Here is a 20,668-nt window from a genome sequence, read left to right as displayed (position 1 = left end):
TGGAACTCTGGGAACCAAGGTCCAACCTCCCCTGTTCAAGAAGCAGGTGGATTGGTCCTGGGCAAGCTGGTGGGCGGTAATAATACTTTTTAGATTGTCCAAAGAGCCCCAACTATCAGGCGGCCGCGTGGCCTAATGGATAAGGCGTCTGACTTCGGATCAGAAGATTGCAGGTTCGAGTCCTGCCGCGGTCGTAAGGGTTATTTACAATTTTTGGCCCATTCCCTTCTTGGGAGTTAAGTACCGGAACACTACGAAACGCTGTCGCCGATTACCACCCCACGTGGAAGTCTGGGAACACCAAGATCTGCCGAAGTAACTACCCCCACACTCCACACCCGGTATGTCCCACTGAAATTATTCCCTTACTTGCCCTGGGAGCGAGGGTGGTGGTACTTTTCTAAAATGTACCTTCCGGGCTCATACACCCAGTAGAGTGGGGCGGGGGGCATCCTACGCGGAAACCCCGATTTTAAATCAACTGATAAGTGGGAATAACAGAGATTCACGTTTGAGGGGAGCCCCCTCCCTCTCTTCATCCTGGGCAATTCTGATGGGTAAAAATACTGCCTTTCGTTGAACCCGAATCTGCCGCCCGGTAGATTAAGCCCTCGCCCCGGCGCGTCCGGCTCCTCCCCGCCTGAGGAGCTACCAGAGGTTGCCTTCCAGTCTTTGCGGGCTCCTGTCTCTGCATCCACCTCCTGTGGCTCCACGTGCCTCTGATAAACTGCAAAGCGCCGCAGAAGAAGGCCCACGTGGATAACGAGAGCCTGGGAGTTGGATCCTGGAGACCCAGGAAAGCGAGGCTCAGAGAGATTTGAGACAGACCTGAGGACACACAGCTGACTAGGGACAAAAATCAGGCCTCACAGAAAGTGGGCGCCCACCTCCCAGGCCGTGCGTGTGCCAGGACACCGTGAACTGACTTGAGAAACCGACTTCGGTATTTTTCAGGGGTGTGGTTTGGGGATACCCAGGGAAACACACTCCTCCGCCTGTCCTGCGGACCGATCCCGCCCAGAGAGGCGGAGAGAAGCCCCAGACCAAGGCTTGCGAAGGTTGCACTGGCATTGAACCTAGATCCTTCCATACATTTCCCTTTTCTTTATTTTTAAGTATGAAATATTGTTTATACATTGTTCTAGATGGATTTAATATACACACAAATGTATTTTTGTTTCTTTCTTTTGGCAAAAAATACAAGCAAATGAAAATTCAGCGTCTTAGAATCTGGGCTTTTTCAGGTAACCTATACCACTGATATTTAACAAAATGCCGAGAGAAGAGGTTCTCAGCTTAAATCAGGGACTCCCTAAATGGGGAGAACATTTTCATTATTTCTTCTACTCTCCTACTGCAATTTAGCATTTCCTTTAATTATGAGGTTAAGCTACCAGCCACAGTAGTATCAGCAGCACCTGGGGCTTTGTCCCCAGCAGCAATCACAGGTATGTCCATGACACGTTACAGTTGCTGCAGATTTTTCAGAATATTGTTTACACTCATCTGTACTTCATTTCTTCTTTTTTTAAAATTGGGGTATAGTTGTTTTACAATGTCGTGTTAGTTTCTACTGTACAGAGATAAGTATCTCCTCTTCTTTGGATTTCCTTCCCATTTAGGTCACTACAAAGCACTAAGTAGAGTTCCCTGTGCTATACAGCAGGTTCTCATTAGTTATCTATTTTATACATGTTAGTGTATATTTGTCAATCCCAATCTCCCAATTCATCCCACCCCCCCCCATTACCCCCCTTGGTGTCCATACGTTTTTTCTCTACATCTGTGTCTCTATTTCTGCCTTGCAGACAGGTTCATCTGTACCATTTTTCTAGATTCCACATATATGCGTTAATATACAGTATTTGTTTTTCTCTTTCTGACTTACTTCACTTTGTATGACAGTCTCTAGGTCCATCCATGTCTCTACAAATAACCCAATTTCATTCCTTTTTATGGCTAATATACACTCATCTGTACTTCAAAATAACAGTGTGGTAGGCCACTGCCCTGATCTCCTTTTTCATGAGTTAACCAAAAAATTACATATTATATCACCTATTTGTTTTTTCTAATATTTCATTATCTTTGTTTTCCTTTGTAATCCTATGTGTTTTATACATTGAAAAGACATTATTCTTAGAAGGTGTCCATGGTACAAAAAAGCTAAGCTCTCTTGCCCTAACTGAATGTCACTTCCGGGGATGGTGTTGCTGGACCTGCCTGATATCCATTAAGAGAACAGCCCTCCCCATAGGTTCAGTGTCAGGATCCCCATAGGTTCAGTGTCAGGAAATGTCCAGCAGGATGCCTGCCCCTCCCAGAAGGTACTTCAGGCCAGTCTGGTACCCTGGCCCTGGAATTAGAATCTTCAGCAAGGGTAAAACTGATTGACACTGATTCCTGCTGAGGGAGGGTACCCGGAGGCATGAGCCCTTCCTGCCCGGCTGCACTGTTTCCAGGGTTCTGAGCCCAGCTCCCCAACCTTCCCTCCCATCTTTTCTGGGAGCTCCTGCGAGAGTGTGTCCTTCTAGAAAAGTCTATTTTTGCTAGTAATACCTGAGAAGCCACGTACATTTCCCTACAATTCCCTGGACCTCTCCTCCCACATAGCAAGAGACAAATTTATTAGGAACCCCCTGTCCAAATTGAAACACTGTACTTTTTTGGAAAGCATGTACCTCAATTGTAACAAAAGCGGATTTTTTTAAAATCTCCCCTTCCACTGTTGTGAATTCCCAGGAAGACTGACCTTGTGTCTCACTGGATGCTCTGGGCCAGGCCCTGGCTGGAGCTTGGTTAATAACAACCAGCACTTATTAGATGTCAGGTTCTGGCACCTAATTAGTTAATCCTCGCATTGACCCCTAGGATAGAGGTACTATTATTATCCCCTTTTACTGATGAGGAAAGTGAGGCACAGAGAGGTAAAGTAGGGTGCTTACAGCCCTACAGCGGGTAAGTGGTAGAGCTTCCCCAAGATTTGAACCCAGGGAGACCTGCTCTAGGGGCAAGGATTTCAATAACTGCGTTACACAGTAAACACCCACTCACCCTGAAAGCTGTGTACCCCAGCTCCAAGGTTATGTGCCAGACATGGGCTGGTGCTGGAGATGCAGGCTGGTGCAGACTCTGCATCACTGCTGCTGACTAAGGGACTCTTCGGTCACGGCCTGCTCCTCCAGGGTACCTCTAGTGAGCTTACTTCCTGGTGACCGTTTTCTGTCATGTTTGCCAAGACCAGCTTCAGCAGTTTCTGCCTCAGAGAGAAAATATCACTGTTCTACCTCTATCAAAAGCTACCACTGCCAAATGAAACAGGCTAAACATTTTAGAGTACCATCTGCTTTAGTCCTCTCAATAACCCCTTTGGTACTATTGGTACGTAGGTACTATTATTATTCCATTTTACAGAGGAAAAACGAAAAAGTCTCCAATAACAAGTATGAGGTTGACTCACTTATCCAAAAATTACACAGTGAGTGCAGGGCCTGGAATAGGACCCAAGCACTGTATGATTCCAAACCCACCAGGCATTTCTGCAAGCCCACTAAACACCCCATGTGAGAAAGGGAGTCTGAGAAGACAGAAAGCCAACCCTGATCCTGGGTTTGCTACTGGCTCACACCAGAGTGACTGGTGTAAGATCCCAGGTCATGCTAATAGCTGCCCCAATATTTGTCAGAAGGCACAATGAGTTTATTTTTATTATTTTTTTTAACATTTTATATTTGTATCTGAGTGATACATACAGGTCTTTTTTTTTTTAACTTTTTCTTTTATATTGGAGTATAGTTGACCAACAATGTTGTGATAGTTTCAGGTGTACAGCAAAGTGATTCAGTTATGCATATACATTTATCTATTCTTTTTCCAATTCTTTTCCCATTTACATTGTTACATAATATTGAGCAGAGTTCCCTGTGCTATACAGTAGGTCCTTGTTGGTTATCCATTTTAAATATAGCAGTGTGTACCACATGTGAGTTTATTAATATTTTTCATGAGTCTTCCTCTTTTGTGCTTGACCAGTGGGACCACCAAGGGAGTTGAACAAGAGGAACAGGATGAAGAAGGGAGGAGGGGTCTTTTAACCAAATATTATTTACCATGTAGTTCATAAGTCTCCTTATCTGTAAAATGGGGACAGTTATAGCACCAGCACCAGGGAGTTGCTGCAAGGGTCAAATGAGCTCTGCATGTAAAGCATTGAGAACAGCGCCCGGCCCAGAGTAATCGCTCACAAAATGTAAGGTGTGATTATTCTTATGTCAGCACCTCCATAAAAGCTGTGCCAGCGCTATGAGCACCTCCAGGGCATTTGTCCCTGAAATAACCAGACCTGCGCTACCTACCAGCCTTCAGAAAGCAGAAGGCGACCATCTCTTTTGAGCTGTTTCTAGCAAAAACACATGGGAAGGAGAGGGCTCGTTTGGGGTCAGCTCCTGCCGTGCCAGGTCTCCATCTACCACCTGTGGGATCAAGTTGGCATGTGTGTAAAACTGGGGATGAGAGGTGTGGGCTATTTTCAAAATGTGCTTCATATTTCAGAGGGGTAATTGTTGATGTCAAACCTGTGTAGTTTAAGGGAAAAAAGGGAATTAATGGAAATGCAAATCATTGGTTTTGTGGATGAGAAGCTTCCTGACCAGAAGAGACCGTGCCCCCAACCATTTGTGTGTCCCTAGCATGGAACCTGGTACATAGAGGTGGACGTTTATTGTCTCCCTCCACCCCACCCCACCCCTGGCCAACACCAATAGTCCCTTCCTGACTCCTGGCCAGGGCTGAGGAGCTGACTCAGTCCCCACAGCCAGGGACTGGGCTTATTAATGAAGCCAAGCCAAGCAGGCATTCCACCAAAAAGTGAACAGGATTTCCTTACCATCAAATCGCCCATCAATGTTGAAATTTCCAATGGCAAGAGACCCTTTTTGCTTTAGCTCATCTGGGTTGATTTCCTGTTGCTTGTGATGGAAAGAACTCTCATGGATTAAGTACTCATTAAATATTTGCTGAATAAATGATCGAGTTTTTCTTTTTTTATCTCTTTAGCTAAATTTCACTGAAGTAAATTTCACCAAGATAAGACCAGGCCATACACAAGATTCTCCACAACAATTTATGATACTGGAGATATCTCTGATACAGAGAAGTATTTAAAAAGAAAACTTGATTTATTTCTACCATAAATTGAAAACTATCACATAATAAATATAATTTTAATATATACAGCTATAGAATACCTAATTTATATATTAAATATACATTGAATGTATAATTCAACATATAAAATTTAAAACTAACAGACACCAGCAAGAAATTCAGCTGGTTTACAAAAATCCACACCTGAAAATAAGTTCCTCCCTCAGAAGAATGAAACATTATGAACACTATGTAGTGAGGAGACACTCAGTTAACGTATCTTAGTTTAAGATAAAGATGAGGTTCTCGGTCAATAAGACAATTTCATTTTTAAAATGTTGATGTTAATCAGCCCCAAGCATCTCAATCCACATGTGCATGCCACGAGAAAGGCAACTGAACTGCCTTCTCTGATATACATTTGCATACTTGTACATACTTCACATACTAAACAAATGCCAACTTCTGGAAGTGACATTTCTACAAATCACTGGAAAAAAAAAAAGTCCCCACAAGGATCCATCCTGGGGGCCATGGTATCAGCGCAGTGTGTCCTTCCAGACAGAGAAGGGCAGAACCCTCAGTTCCTGAAGGATTGAAATATCCACGGGCTCCAAGCCCTGGCCAGGGCCCTGTGGCCTGTTCTGCCAGCTGCAAAATTGCAAATCCCATGTCCTAATCTATTAGATCCCGGCCAGGCCCGGCTTGGCGAGCAGCGCCCCCTGTGGGATGAGCACAGCACCACCCACGGAGCCTTGACCTGCAGTGACTACTCTGCACACCCGCCAGAGATGGTAAATGGGTTTCTTGCCATTTGTTTGTCATTAGCGATTTTAAGCTCAAAATATAGGCTGTGGGATTAAAAGAAACGCATATTTCTCTCTTGCAGAGACATTTCCTTAAGTTGGGCTAAAGTCTAAGCACCTAGAACTTTTGTGGAGATTGTCTTGCTCTCCTGTTAAAAGGGGACAGACCCCATCCCATCCCAGGTACAAAAAAAGGTTTAAGTCATTCATTCATTGGGGGATAAATGAGAGCAAGACTCTCTGAGATCAGGTGTTTACATGTAGGGGAACATCTCAGGTATCCGGCTTCTGGAAGAAAATGGTCATCTTGCCCTGGCATTTAATTGTCAGGGTTTCAAGACAAGATTCTGTCTGTTGTCCTTCAGGGGAAATTGTGATGTCTGATAATTGTAATGTGCCATTAAGTTTAGATTGGTCTGGTTATTTATTTATTTAGTCCCTCCCTGCTTTGGTCCAGAAACACTTTCAGGTGGCAGAGATTAGTTTCAATCACATAATCATTACCATCAGAGCATAAAGCCGGGAAGCAGCTCAGGTTGGCATCTGGTGGGGTCAGCAGACTCTGACCACCCAGTCCAGGTGCCCTAGCCTCCTGCCGGAGGCTCACAAAGGCCTGCCATGCCCAAGGCCCCACTACCCAGCAAGCCAGCTGTGCTCCCCTGGCCACAACTGGCTGGACTCAGGCAGGTACCTGAGTCAAGGTAGCTGTGGACCAACCAGGTCTGAAAGAGACTAAACGTCGATGAGGTGACGCTTAGCCCATGGAGGTGATCCAAACCAGATGGTGACCAAGCGTCCTGATTGCATCCTCTTTCAGGAAGCGTGAAGGGGCCATGAACATTCTCATCTGAGAACACAGGATGCGCAAGGTCACCAGAGCTACTGCCGCAACCACATGGTGATGAACCTGGAAGGCCATCCCAGCCTGGGAAGCTCAGGCAGCTCTCCCCACGACGTTGGAGTGCCACACTGATGCAAAGTTGCAGGCATGGCTGTGATTGTGGCAGGATGGTCGCTTTGCTAGAGGCCCAGTTCTAGAAGTCATTCTGGAGGCCCAGCTGAGAGCCCACCCCCCAGCCCTTCCAAAGATCTGTAAGCACCTTATTCCCTGTACTAACTGCCTTTTGTATTAAAATATCTGGAAAGGTCTCTGTTTCCTGAAACTGAACCTGACTGATGCCAGGACCCTCCTCTGGGCTCCCAGCGCACCCTGTGGTGTAGATCACATGGCCGTGGTGGCTTAGCTTCCCCCCGCCCTCACCCACACACCCACCCAGCTGTGAGCTCGCTGAGAGCCGTGTCTGGTTTCTCTTGTATCCCCAGCACCCAGCACAGAGCCTGCAGGAAGGAGGTGCCCAATCCATATATGTTGCGCGAACCAATGAATCTCCCCAGTGAGAACAAATTCTTTTTCACCTTCATACCCGTATCATTCAGAGTAGGAACTAGGAAACACTCTGGTTATTTCAAGCAAAATGAGATGTGGTACAGAACTTCACCAGCAAGAATAACGATGGCTGGAGGGGCTGGCATAGTGGGTGTTAGAACGTGACTTGCTTCAAGGTCACACCACTGCAGCTGGGATCTGGAGCCAGATTCTAGAGGACAGGAGGCCACTGTTGCCACGGCTACCACCGTTGCTGCCACCACAATGCAAATGCAGTGACTAGAGTGACACACCAAGTTGGGCTGCGACAACAGTCTTGTCCACCAGAGCTGGTCTGTGCCAGGGCCACAGGAAGACGGCCCCTGCCTCTCTTTGGCCTCTCAAATCTCTCACGAGTGTATCTCACAGGCAGAATATAAATCACACCCAGGACCATAGCTGCAAGGGCATCTGGGAGATGCACACTGGCTCCCAGCACTGAGGGCAGGGGTTGTTTCTTCATTACACTGGGCCTGGTTCATGCTCAGAGGACAACAAGTGCTCCATCCATGTTTCTGGCCAAGTTCTCCGCCAATTTCTGTGGGTTCCCAAGAATGGGGATCTAGGAGAGGGACTTCCGGGCTACCCTTAAAAACTGCCAGCAAACCACCAGCTCTACCTGACCCCTACTCACAGGAAGGGAGAGACCGCAGGGAAGAGAGGCTGAATGCCTGGGCCTGGGGCCTGAGGCACCTCAGCTCAGGGACCGGCAGCATCTTGGAAAGCAGAGGACACAAGCTGGTAGGAGGGCAGGCCTGGACCAGGCAAACAGAGGAACCCTGGGGACCTTGCTGAGGAAGCCTGCTGGCTCCAGACAAGGGGGATACCCAGTGTGAGGGCCCTGGGCAAGGTGTATAAGCCGAGGAATCCACAGCAAGAGAAGACAGGGATCAGCTGCCCCTCCTTGGGTTTGCAGGGAGACTCAGTGACTCCCAGCTGGAAGCAAAGGCCGCTGAAGTGTGACTGGGCTCTGAGAGGCAGGACCCCAGGGGAAAACTGTGCCCCCACTGCAAGGGTCAGAGAGCAAAGGTGGCTGCTCTGACCCACCGGCACGGGGCTCCTCACCCCTCAGCTATCAACGTGGGTGGGATTTGGCTGTTCTGATTCGGCACCTCTGAACCAGAGTGGGTCGGTGTGTGTCTGGTTCCTTCAGCAACCCACGCCTGGCAGAGAGCAGACTCTGACCACCCAGTCCAGGTGTCCTAGCCTCCTGCCAGTCCTGGGTCTGATGGGCTAGGAGGAGACCTGGGGGTGGGGGAGGTCACGATGAGGCCAGCCCTCCGGATTGGAATCTAAGCCCCAGCGGGGCAGGGTGGGAAGGGGAGGGCATCGTGGAAGCTGCTGACACACTCCAGCCCCAGGGTCACCCGCGCCTCTCCCGGGGCTCAGCTTGGGAGGACAGAAGAGCAGGGGAGGCCAGGCCCACCAAGAGGCAGGCACACCCCCAGGACCAGATGGGAGCAGCAAACACTGGCTCTTGGTCCTCTCCGGGACTCCCCTCCACCCTGGAAGTCCTGAGGGGAGCTCCAAAGGCTCTTTGCCTTTCCCAGAGTGCAAGAAACTGACACCATCGATGAACATCTCCAGGGGGCGGGGACACAGGAAGACTTTTCACTTCAATCCTGCGGTAACTTTTGAATTTGGAATGGTGGACTTGTTATTGGTCAAAAATCATACATTACACTAAACTTTACAAAGAAAAAGAAGTCATTCTTCTCCCTCCATACATTATCTACTTCCACGTTTAACACACGTTCACCTTGACCGCAGGGGACAGTCAAATCACTATGGTTCCTTGGGCAGGACCCTCGGTGTTACTGCTCCCCACCCAGCCCGTGCACACACCCTGCCGCCCACAGGTGGTCTGTAAAGAACTGCGGGCACCACCTTGGCCACAGGGACAGATCTAAAGATGGCAGGTGAGCCAAAGGGGGCCCATCAGGCTCTTTGCCTGGGATTTTTTAAAACAGCAGCTAGAAGAGAGGGTCAGGTCTCAAATCTGCTGCAGCCATGCACCTGTGGTGTGTAGAAAGCTGGCCTGACCCGCGGGGAGAGGAGAGGAGAGCCGGACGAGACCCCAGTGACGTCAGGCTCCTGTCATCCCTTCCCTTTCTGCAGTTTGGCTCTGTGAGCCAAAAATTTCCCCCTTTGTCTGCCAAAACTGGTTTGAATCAGGTTTCTGGTGCTTGTAGCCAGAAGAATCCTAAGTGACTGGCCTTCGCCTTTGTAAAATAAAGGGGCTAGACAGGCTGGTCTCTGGGGTTCCTGGTGGCTTTGGCATCCGGGATCGCTGTGCCCTGGAGTGAGCCGGGGTCTGGCCTGGATGTGACATAGACCATTGCCCTCCATGTCAGGCAGAATGGTTCATTCTTGGGACACTGCATTCAGGAGGACGGGCCAAATGAAGAAAAGGCGTTTGGCCACCTTCTCTGGCCCTATCCTGCCATTACCTACCCTGCTGCTGGGCCAGCCAGCTCAGGGGAAGTGGACACACAACCAAAGCCTCTCCGAATAGGGAATCAGCAAATGTTACCGCAGATAAACCTCACAAGCTCCCTCTGAAGCCATGACTTTCCCCTTCTAGAGATGAGGACACTGAGGCCCACGGAGATCCAGCATAATTTGCTTGAGGTCACATAGCTTAGACAGGTAGAGTCAGGATTCAAACTCATTTTTTTCATAGACCTCTACTTGGCATTGCCACAGGCCTTCCAGGTCCTCTAGTCAGACCCACCTGGAAGGGAAGAGAAAATCCACTCTTTTCCAGGGGCTTGGCCCCCAGGGGCCCCGAAGCAGCACTGACTCCATGAATGTCAGCAGGAAGTGTCAAGGTGAGAGGCCTGAGCCAGTGTAGGTCATGTCCAGCACTACGTGGCCTCAGCAGGGGACCTCTGAGAACTGGCATCGCTCATCTGTAAAATGGGGAGAAAATGCCTCCTTTGCCTCCCTCACGATCAGGTGAGCCCCCCGGTGTGGAAGCCTCAGGACACTGTTCAGCTCCCTGCCCTCGTCAGAGTTCTGTGTGACTCGTGGGGAGAGCTGGGGCCTCCCACATCCCCTGGCCACAGCCCATGCCAAGGGCCACCTCCTGGGACCAGCTAGGCTGCTTCCACTTTATCTCCGTACGAGGGACCAGGGTGGCAAATGGAGTTAACAGGGGAGGTGAAAGCTCAACGGCTCCCCCCAACCCCTGTCTTTTTTTTTTTTTTAAGCAACTAATATTTTTTTCTGTTTACCACCACCCTACACCGAAAAACCCCCACAGACTAATCGTAGAAATTTTAGAAAATATATCTTAATCAATATACAGTCGACACTCATTATTCATGGATTCTGTATTTGTGAATTCACCTATTCTCTAAAATTCATTTGTAACCCCAAAACCAATACACGCTGGGATTTGCACATTCTCCAACATGGGCAGAGCCAGGAAAATTTTGAGTGGTGGAGCGCTGGCGTTTCCAGCTGAGGTCCAGCAAGGCAGCATTCTGCCTTCTTGTTTCAGCTCTCAGATGCCAAACAAGTGTCCTTTTGGCAGTTTACGCAGGGCCACTTTTTTTTTTCACATCTATACGCTTTTTGTGGGTGATTTCGCTCTTTGAAATGACCCCCAAGCCTAGTGGTGAGTGAAGCACCGTCTGGTGTTCCCAAGTGGAAGCAGTATAAGATGGGCCTTAAGGAGAAAATACGGCCATTCGATTAGCTTTGTTCAGGCATGAGTTATAGTGTTGTTGACCCTAAGTGCAACGTTAATGAACCAACAATATATATTAAATAAAATGTCTTTAGGTAGAAACATCCCCCAAACAAGGTTATACAGCTACCTATTGATCCACTGAGAAAAATGCGGTGACCTGAGGCTGGCAGGAACCCAACCCCGTGCTGCCCTAGGAGCGCTGGTTCAGCCTTCGCTTCTTCCCCGTTTTCGCACGACTTTACAGAGCGTGACTACTGAATAATGAAAATCACCTGTTCACTAATCTAGAGGGAGGGCGTGATATTCAGTTCAATGAAGACTGAAGTTTGCACAGTACTGAGTATAGGATGATCCCATATTGTAAAAAGTAAAATAAATAAAGCAAAGTTAAAACAAACAAACAAAAAGTCCTTCACCTTTGTGTTTGATGTTTGCTGGAATTTGGAGAAAAGAGTAGAGAGGTTCAACCTGACTTTCCTGGGTGGAGGGAGAAGAAGGTGTGTGGGGGGGATGATGAAGTCTTTTCTTTATACACCTCTGCCTTGTTATGAGAGGCGTGTGTCACTTTCCTAATGTTTAAAAGTTTCATACAACAGAAAAAATCAGTATCCCTTTCTCCTGGTGGCGCCACCTTGTGGGTACAGCTGGAATTACTGACATTATTGATCCCCGCTCTGACAGGTGTCAGCCGGGACCCCAGCCCTCAGTCCCAGGTGCTCCTCAGAGCCTCTGGGGACATCTCACATGGGTTCAGGGACAAGTCGCACAGTTTGTCAACCCATCGAGGCCTCTATGCATGCCAGCTGACCCCCAGCACGGCACCCTGAGAGCCTGGCTCCTCTGATGGGAAGATGGAGGGCGGTCATTCCCGAAACCACAGGGAACTTTGAAGGGTGGTCAGCATGAGTGGTTAAAAGCTGGGTTCTTGCTGCTGCATAGCACAGGGAGATCACCTCTGTGCTTTGTGACCATGAGAGGGGTGGGATAGGGAGGGTGGGATAGGGAGGGTGGGAGGGAGGGAGACGCAAGAGGGAAGAGATATGGGAACATATGTATATGTATAACGGATTCACTTTGTTGTAAAGGAGAAACTAACACACTATTGTAAAACAGTTATACTCCAATAAAGATGTTAAAAAAAAAAAGCTGGGTTCTTTAAAAAAAAAAAAAAGCTGGGTTCTTAGCACTGTGTGACCTTTGATGAGTTACTCAACCTCTCTTGGCCTCAGTTTCTTCATCTGTAAAATAGGGATGCCAGGGGTACCTATGCATCAAAATCAAAGCAAACTGCTTGGCAAATACCTGGCCCCTTGTAAAGACCATGGAAGTTAGCTATTATTATTGTTATTACAGAATTTATAAACTTTCAGAAGATTCCTGTGATGTTGTGATTTATAAGAAATGAACATTTGGTCCTTATCCATGCTTCCTGGCTCACAGCTCCCAAAACCCTTGGAATTTCCTGAGCAATAAAAGCAATGGGAACATCTCTTGCTATAATACTTGGTCTCCTGTCCTCAGTTCCTGAAATCACTGCAGAGCCATAAAAGTGAAATGGGGGCTTCCCTGGTGGCGCAGTGGTTGAGAGTCTGCCTGCCAATGCAGGGGACACGGGTTCGAGCCCTGGTCTGGGAAGATCCCACATGCCGCGGAGCAACTAGGCCCGTGAGCCACAACTACGGAGCCTGCGCGTCTGGAGCCTGTACTCCGCAACAAGAGAGGCCGTGATAGTGAGAGGCCCGCGCACCGCGATGAAGAGTGGCCCCCAGCTCGCCACAAATGGAGAGAGCCCTCGCACAGAAACGAAGACCCAACACAGCCAAAAATAAATAAATAAATAAATTTTCCCTTTAAAAAAAAAAAGTGAAATGGGTGTCTGATCATTCACAAGCCCCTTTCCGCCACAACTGGCTTGATGTTAATGAGGCGACTTGGGGAAGTCCTCTAAAGACGGGGAGCTGGTTGCCAGAGGAAGCAGCCCTGAATAGAGGGGTGGAACTTTCAGTCTCACCATCAATTTCCAGGGAGGAGAGAGAGGCTGGAGGTGCAAGCAATCACCAATGGTCAATGAAGGAATCAATCATGCCTATGTCGTGAAGCCGCCATAAAAACCCAAAAGGAGAGGGTTCAGGGAGCTTCCAGGCTGGTGACCCATAACCCTTCCACATGCTACCTTGCCAGTCCCCAAACTCCCCAAACTTCACAGGGACAGAGGCTCCTTTATTCAGGGCCTCGACCTGTGTAACTCTTCATCTGGTTGTTGATTCACATCCTTTAATATCCTTTGTAATACACCAGTAATCTAGTGAGTAAATGAGTTTCCTGAGTTCTGTGAGCCACTCTAGCAAATTGATCGAACCCAAGGAGGGGGTCATGGAACCTCTGATTTATAGCTGGTTGGTCAGAAGCCCAGGTGACAACATGGAGCTGCGATTAGCACCTGTAGTAGAGGGTGGCCTTGTGGGACTGAGCCCTTAACCTGTGGAGTCTGATGCTATCTCTGGGTAGATAATGTCAGTTTCCTGAGTTCTGTGAGCCACTCTAGCAAATTAATCAAACCCAAGGAAGGGGTTGTGGAACCTCTGATTTATTTCCAGTTGGTCAGAAGCCTAGGTGACAACATGGACTTGCAACGGACATCTGCAGTGGAGGGTGGTCTTGTGGGACTGAGTCCTTAACCTGTGGAGTCTGACGCTATCTCCACAGTGTCAGATTGAGTTGAATAACAGGACACCCAGCTGGTGTCCAACAATTGTGTGCTGATGTGGGGAAACCACTACACACATTAGACTCGGTGACCAGAATCCTGGTTGGTGGGATTGTGGAACTAGAATTGTAGTTCCCAAAGGTCACATGAAAATAGCCTTCTGGCTGTAAATCCTGTTAGTCCACAAGGCCAGCCCAGACTGTATGAATCCCATTTAGACCCAAGCTGCCCCTCACCACCACCCCCGTACTGACAAACAAAAAGAAGAGAATTCAAAGGGCTTCCCCGAGCCCATCACCCAGAGATAATCACTGCTGACGCTTTGGTGAGTGCACTTCATGAAGCTGGTATATTTGTACTTTTCACTACATGCAGTGGACCTACACCCGTGGCTTTCACCTGACACTACAGAGTGATTATTTTTCTGTGCCCGCAGGTAATCATTTACACAAGAATATATGTGACTGCCTGGACACTTGGCTGTTTTCCACTGATTTCTCGCTTCACTTGGATTTCCTCACTCCAGATGGTTTATGTGGCTCTGTGGGCTCTGCCAAGGTGATGACTAACTGGTCAACAGGGCTGGGAGGTGCCCCTGTGGCACAGAAGGGTGGCATCGTTGCGTTTCAAATTAGCGGAGACGCAAACACCCACAGACGCCACCGGCACAGGCTGCTGGGAACATGGCCCTGATACATGCCACAAGATCTCTCCTGATCTAGAACCAGCGTATATCTAGAACAAAAAAGGCTTTGGATGATGAAAATAGGCCTTTGGGGAGATACGTCTTATGACCTGCTCTAGCTTGGAGTGAGATGATGCCTACTGCTGTCCCTGGCTGGCCACAGAGCAGGGGCAGGACAGGAGAAATGCAAAAGAACAGAGCCTCTCTCCCCAACCAGGCAGAAATTGGGGCCAGCATCAGTCTGGAGCAGTCTGAGTTTCCAGGGTGAATGTGGGACTTGATGGCTAAAAGGAGCCGACGGCAGATTTCTGAGCATGTGTGAGGTAGGGACAGGTGAGTGTGGATCAGGGAATGACAGCGGGGCCCTCAGGGAGCCACACCAGGCTTCAGGGAAGGAAGGGAAGGGGAGCAAGAGGGTCCAGTGACCTGGTGACCAAGTAAGACCCGTGGACCTGGACCGCATACCTTAGGACATGGATGGGCAGGGTCTTTGCATCGTGATGGCCCCTCTGTCCCAAACCCACACTGGCCCCAGCAAGCTGGAGTTCACCAGCCTAGATGGGAAATGGGGGTGGGATGGAGTTCATCTATTATGGGTTAAACTGTGTCCCCCACAAATTCATAGGTTAAAGTCCTAACCCCCAGTACCTCAGAATGTGTCTGTATTTGGAGACAGGGTCTTTAAAGAAGTAATAAAGTAAAAATGAGGTCATTAGAGTGGGCTCTAATCCAATTTGACTGGTGTTCTGATAGGAAGAGGGGATTAGGACACAGCCAGCACAGAGGAAAGACCATGTGAAGACACAGAGCAGAGAAGACAGCCATCTACAAGGAGGGAGGCCTCAGGGGAAACGAACCCTGATTTACTAAGTGCCAACTCCATGCCTGGAACTATGTGAGGCACGTGGTCCCTGACAGGGAATCCACTGCTTGTACTTAGAGCACATGCTCAGATGACCTCTACAGCACAAAGAGCTGGGCCACTTTGTTTCCTTCCCCTTCTTAACACAGGATAGGATCGTGATTGTTGGTATTCTTTGGGGTGGCTATAGAAGGCTGTTGGAGGTTAAGCGGGGCCTAAAGCCACCCCTTGGCCGACCCCTCCTGCTGGTGGCCGGGGCCCCTGCCTTTTTACCCCGTTTGGCCCTCCCCCAGCCTGTCCAGTGCCCTCCACCGTACATTCACCCCCTGTTGAACACCAGAGGTGGCAGCCAGGAGCTCGCCCACTCTTTGGGACAATGAGATTTCTCAACGTTTTTCTCTGATCGCCTTGTAACAGACATAAACATCTCCTGCTCTCCCCACACCAGATGCACACACCATTGAGAATCAAGATCTTCTCCACAGGCCCCATCAGAAAAGAAGATTTAGTCAACCTTTACTTTCTATGGTTGTCTTGCCTAAACAATGCAGGATTTCATTTTCTCAAAAGGAAATTATTTTTATATATTGAATATATAAAAATATATCCAATGATGGATATATTTTTTAGGATGACATTCCTCCTCACCTAAAGGTTCTGATATGCTTCCCTTCCCCCTGCAATAAGCAACCCTGGGAGGAAGGACCAAGGCACCCCCTGGAGTAATGCAGTACCCAACCTGCACAACTGTGCATGGTGGCCCTGGCTCAGCAGGCAATCCTAGCTGAACAAGGTTGCTCTACAAGCTGTCAAAACTGGACTGTCATGATGCGGGGACTGCAATCACCAAGACAGGCAGAGATGCCTCAGAGAAGGAGACAGAGTGCCTGCCTGGCTCCTTCTGAAGCCAGAGCAGGGACCTGAAACTCCTTGTTTCAGGACTGAGGAAGGTATTCAGGCCTTGGCTGGCATCCCTTGGCCTTAGCTGGGAGGGTGACTTCAATCACCAAAAGGGACGGAGAAGCAGCCAAATCACAAGGGCTTGGCAGAGAGAAAATCAGGGCATGAAAGCAAGGAGATGGAAACCAGCAACCCATTAAAGGCTAAAATCAGGAGGGGCCTTCACAGTCTGGACACATAGCACACAAGCTTTAACACAGTTCCTGAAGCCCCAGATGAACTGTAGCCTGAGGGCATCCCTCTCTGGTTCACCCATTCTCTTGGCTCTGTTTACATACCTCCAACAACAGGGAGCTCACTACCTCAAGCAGGAAGCCCATTTCTTGTTTGGGCAGATCAAGTTACTGAAATCTCTGACTTGTGTAATCCTAGTATCTCAGAACGCACTCAGAAGGAGGGTGGGGCCGTTGCTATAGTAAAAGCTGGCGGCTAACATGGACTGATCACTTATGTTCAAGCATTATCCTCAGCGCTTTCTTTTCTTCTTTTTCTTTTTTTTTTTTTTTTTTTTGCGGTACGCGGGCCTCTCACTGTCGTGGCCTCTCCCGTTGCGGAGCACAGGCGCCAGACGTGCAGGCTCAGCGGCCATGGCTCACGGGCCCAGCCGCTCCGCGACACGAGGGATCCTCCCGGACCGGGGCACGAACCCGCGTCCCCTGCATCGGCAGGCGGACTCTCAACCACTGCGCCACCAGGGTACGCGGGCCTCTCACTGTCGTGGCCTCTCCCGTTGCGGAGCACAGGCGCCAGACGTGCAGGCTCAGCGGCCATGGCTCACGGGCCCAGCCGCTCCGCGGCACGAGGGATCCTCCCGGAGCGGGGCACGAACCCGTGTCCCCTGCATCGGCAGGCGGACTCCCAACCACTGTGCCACCAGGGAAGCCCCACAGTGCTTTCTAACAATTGTCCCATTCGATCCTTTCAATAACCCCCATGAGGAGGGAACACCACTAGCCCCATTTTACAGACAGAAAAGATTCAGGTGCAAAAAAGTTATGAGTTGCCAAAAGTCGCACAGCAAATAAGTGATGGGTGGAGATGAGAGCAAAGGACTATGAGAACGTTGGTCTCAGGCTCAGGGTCCCCAGTGGTGCTGCTGGGGAGCTCCAGCCCCCGCCTTGGCAGGTGCCACAGAGGTCAACACACATCTCCCTGGTGACGCCAGTAACGGCTCTGGAGTTGGCCACCCTGCTCCACTGCCCTGTGGCCTCTACTCAGTTGCTGAGCTGGGGTCTGGGGTGGCAGGCCTGTCCTCAGTGAACCTTTGGGATTGGTTCCTGCCATTGACCTGCATGTCCCTGGGCCGTTGGTCCTCCCCCACCACCACCCAGGACCTGCACTGCCCTGGCTTGCCAGCCTTCCTGTGGTGGACCCCGCCGTGGTGTTATCAACATAAAGCCTGCCCCTGGCTTGGGGCAGGTATTAGTCAGAGTTCTCCAGAGAAATATAACCAATAGGATAGCTATATATTAAGAGATATAATATATATGAGAGAAAGAGAGAGAGGAAGAAGGAGAGGAGGAGAGCAAGAGAGAGAGAGACATGTATTTATAGATATAGGAACTGGCAAGTCTGAAATCCACAGAGCAGGATGGCAAGCTGGAGACCCAGGGAAGAGTTGATGCTGAAGTCTTGAGGCCAAGGCAATCTGGAGACAGAATTCCTTCGTCTTCAGGGGACCTCAGTCTTTTTCCTCTTAAGGCCTTCAACTGATTGGATAAGGCCCACCCAAATCACAGAAGATAATTTGCTTTACCCAAAGTCCACTGATTTAAATGTTAATCACATCTTTTAAAAATACCTTCACAGCAGCATCTAGACTGGTGTCTGACAAAAAAAACTGGGTGCCAAGGCCTGGCCAAGTCAACACACAAAATTAACCATCACAGGGCAGTTCCGGCTTCTGGATGCATCCATGCCGTTCTGCCTGCTCTTTCACAGTCTTGCCTTTCAATGGACAGCATCCCTTTGGTCTCCTCTTTCTAGGCCAACCCCTTCCCCAGCCTCTGCTATTTACACAGCTTGAGGACCAAAGTCCCTAAGGCCCTGATCACTCTGTCAGTCAATGTCCCTTTTAAGTTAAGAAGCCATCTTTGGTCAGCTTCCCCCAAAGCAGACCCCAAGGCAAGGATCCGCAGGCTAATGAAGTGCTCCAGGTGAACTGGGAAGGGAGTTGGGGAAGCAGGATAGGGGAGGGGTAGAAGCCCAGCAAAGACGGGATTTCCAGCAAAGTCCCAGCCTCAGTGTATTTCTGCAGAAGGCCCTGGGATGTGAGTCACACCTCAGAGTTTGTCCTTGAGGGAGCTGGACTTTCGTATTTCTGCACAAGATATCATTGGTTACAGGCTGCTCTGGGGCTGGAGTCGAGGCATAAACTCCCAGGCACTTCAGCCCTTCAGTATACAGCTGACGAAGCTCCAGTCTTCTGAAGGAGCTTGCAGGCGCTTGCCCTGGAACATCAGATGTTATGAGAGGAATAGGAGGGGAGCTGGATGGGGACCCAACAGTGTCCACTACAGCGCCCACCTGAACACAGTGCCCCAGGGTGGTGTGACCACACAGCTCTGGGAGACTAGCACGAGGCTGGGCCTCCTTGAGGGCAAGAGCCGTTTCTTTACCACGGCACTGCCTGGTCTGCGTCCCCTTTTCAAGCAACATTTGGGAAATTAACAGAGGAAGGAACAAAAGTTATATCAATCAGGCATCTGCACAAGAACCAGAAACCACTCTGATATGTTAAGCGGAAAGGAATTTCAAGGAATTTAATGTAGAGAATTAGGCAATTATAAAACTGCTGGAAGGACTGGGGAAGCAGTTGGAGGCTAGACTTGTAGGAGTGACTCTCAGAATGCTGAAGAGCTGGCCTGCCAGAGGAGCTACACTTCCACCACTGTCTGGAAGGTAGGAAGTTAAGAGGTGCCCCATGGAACTGTTGACTTTAACAACACCCTGCTGCGGTTGTGATCCAGGAATCAAATAGTCACCATCCTTAACTATGAAAACGCCTACAGATTCTCAAGAAGCTAAAGACTGTACACTGGAACATGTTGCTGGAAGTCCCACATCTCCGCTGCATTGCTCAGAGGTGACCGGAATATGGCCCTGGCCTCACTTCCGCCTTGAAAATTGCTTCTATCCAGAATACGAGATGCCAGGGAATCTGGATAAAGTTGTTTTAGCTTTCCAGTTTGTGCAGTACCACCTAACATTTCATGACCTTTGTTAGCGCCCTTGCCACCAAACCGTTGGTTTATGAGAAGTTTGTGGTCCACAAGGAAGATCCATTTTTTTTTCTCCAAAACCTGCTCTAGAGTATACCATGTGAGGATGTTTATATGCAATAATTCAAAGACTTCTGTTGCTGTCTCTGGAAGAGAGATGCCAGAATTCGCCATGGGAGTAATGAAAATAAGCAGAAATATGCAAAGTATTTCGGCAGCTTTTTCTCTTTAGGAGGGTGCAGCTTCTAGAGACGTTGCCCCTATCTTCTGAGTTAGGAGCTGAGAATGTGGAGATGAATAAGACACGATCCCTGGACTTCCCTGGTGGCGCAGTGGTTAAGAATCCGCCTGCCAAGGCAGGGGAGACGGGTTTGAGCCCTAGTCCGGGAAGATCCCACATGCCGCGGAGCAACTAAGCCCGTGCGCCACAACTACCAGGCCTGCACTCTAGAGCTCGTGAGCCACAACTACTGAGCCCACGTGCCACAACTACTGAAGCCCGCCTGCCTAGAGCCCGTGCTCTGCAACAAGAGAAGCCATCGCAATGAGAAGCCCGCGCACTGCAATGAAGAGGAGCCCCCGCTCACCGCAACTAGAGAAAGCCCACGCGCAGCAACGAAGACCCAACGCAGCCAAAAATAAATAAATAAAAAATAAACACATTATTCTGAGCTGGCTGTGGAGTGGACTGCAGACTGTGTCACAATTGCCACACAGTGACGCCCTGCAGCTGGTTCAGCAGAAGCACTTGTATTATGCCAGCTGTGAATCTTGCCCAGTCCTCAGGAGGGCTGCTTCCATGAGATGTGCCCACGGCCAGGCGCTGCCCATGTGGGAAGGCACACGAGGCAGGAGGGCCAGGCTTGACAGGAGGGGTTTGGGTCAGGGAGCTGGCAGGGGCAGAGAACAGAATCCTCCTCCAAGCAGGCCAATGGAAAGGGGTTTATTGCAAAGAAGACATACAGATGGCCAAGAAGCACATGAAAAGCTGCTCAACATCACTAATTATTAGAGAAATGCAAATCAAAACTACAATGAGGTATCACCTCACACCAGTTAGAATGGGCATCAGCAGAAAATCTACAAACAACAAATGCTGGAGAGGGTGTGGAGAAAAGGGAACCCTCTTGCACTGTTGGTGGGAATGTAAATTGATACA

General features: G+C 49.3%; 1 non-coding gene across 1 annotated transcript; it reads left to right on the top strand.

Moving 5' to 3' along the window:
- The first annotated feature begins 121 nt into the window (after nucleotides 1-121).
- Nucleotides 122-194, top strand: TRNAR-UCG (transfer RNA arginine (anticodon UCG)). Its single transcript has one exon. It is a non-coding gene; the product is annotated as a tRNA-Arg (tRNA).
- Nucleotides 195-20,668: the final 20,474 nt, after the last annotated feature.

This window comes from Physeter macrocephalus, chromosome 11 (assembly GCF_002837175.3).
Source record: "Physeter macrocephalus isolate SW-GA chromosome 11, ASM283717v5, whole genome shotgun sequence".
Classification (NCBI taxonomy): Eukaryota; Metazoa; Chordata; class Mammalia; order Artiodactyla; family Physeteridae; genus Physeter; species Physeter macrocephalus.
Note: the sequence above shows the minus strand (reverse complement) of the source record. Positions and strands in the feature narration are given on the sequence as shown.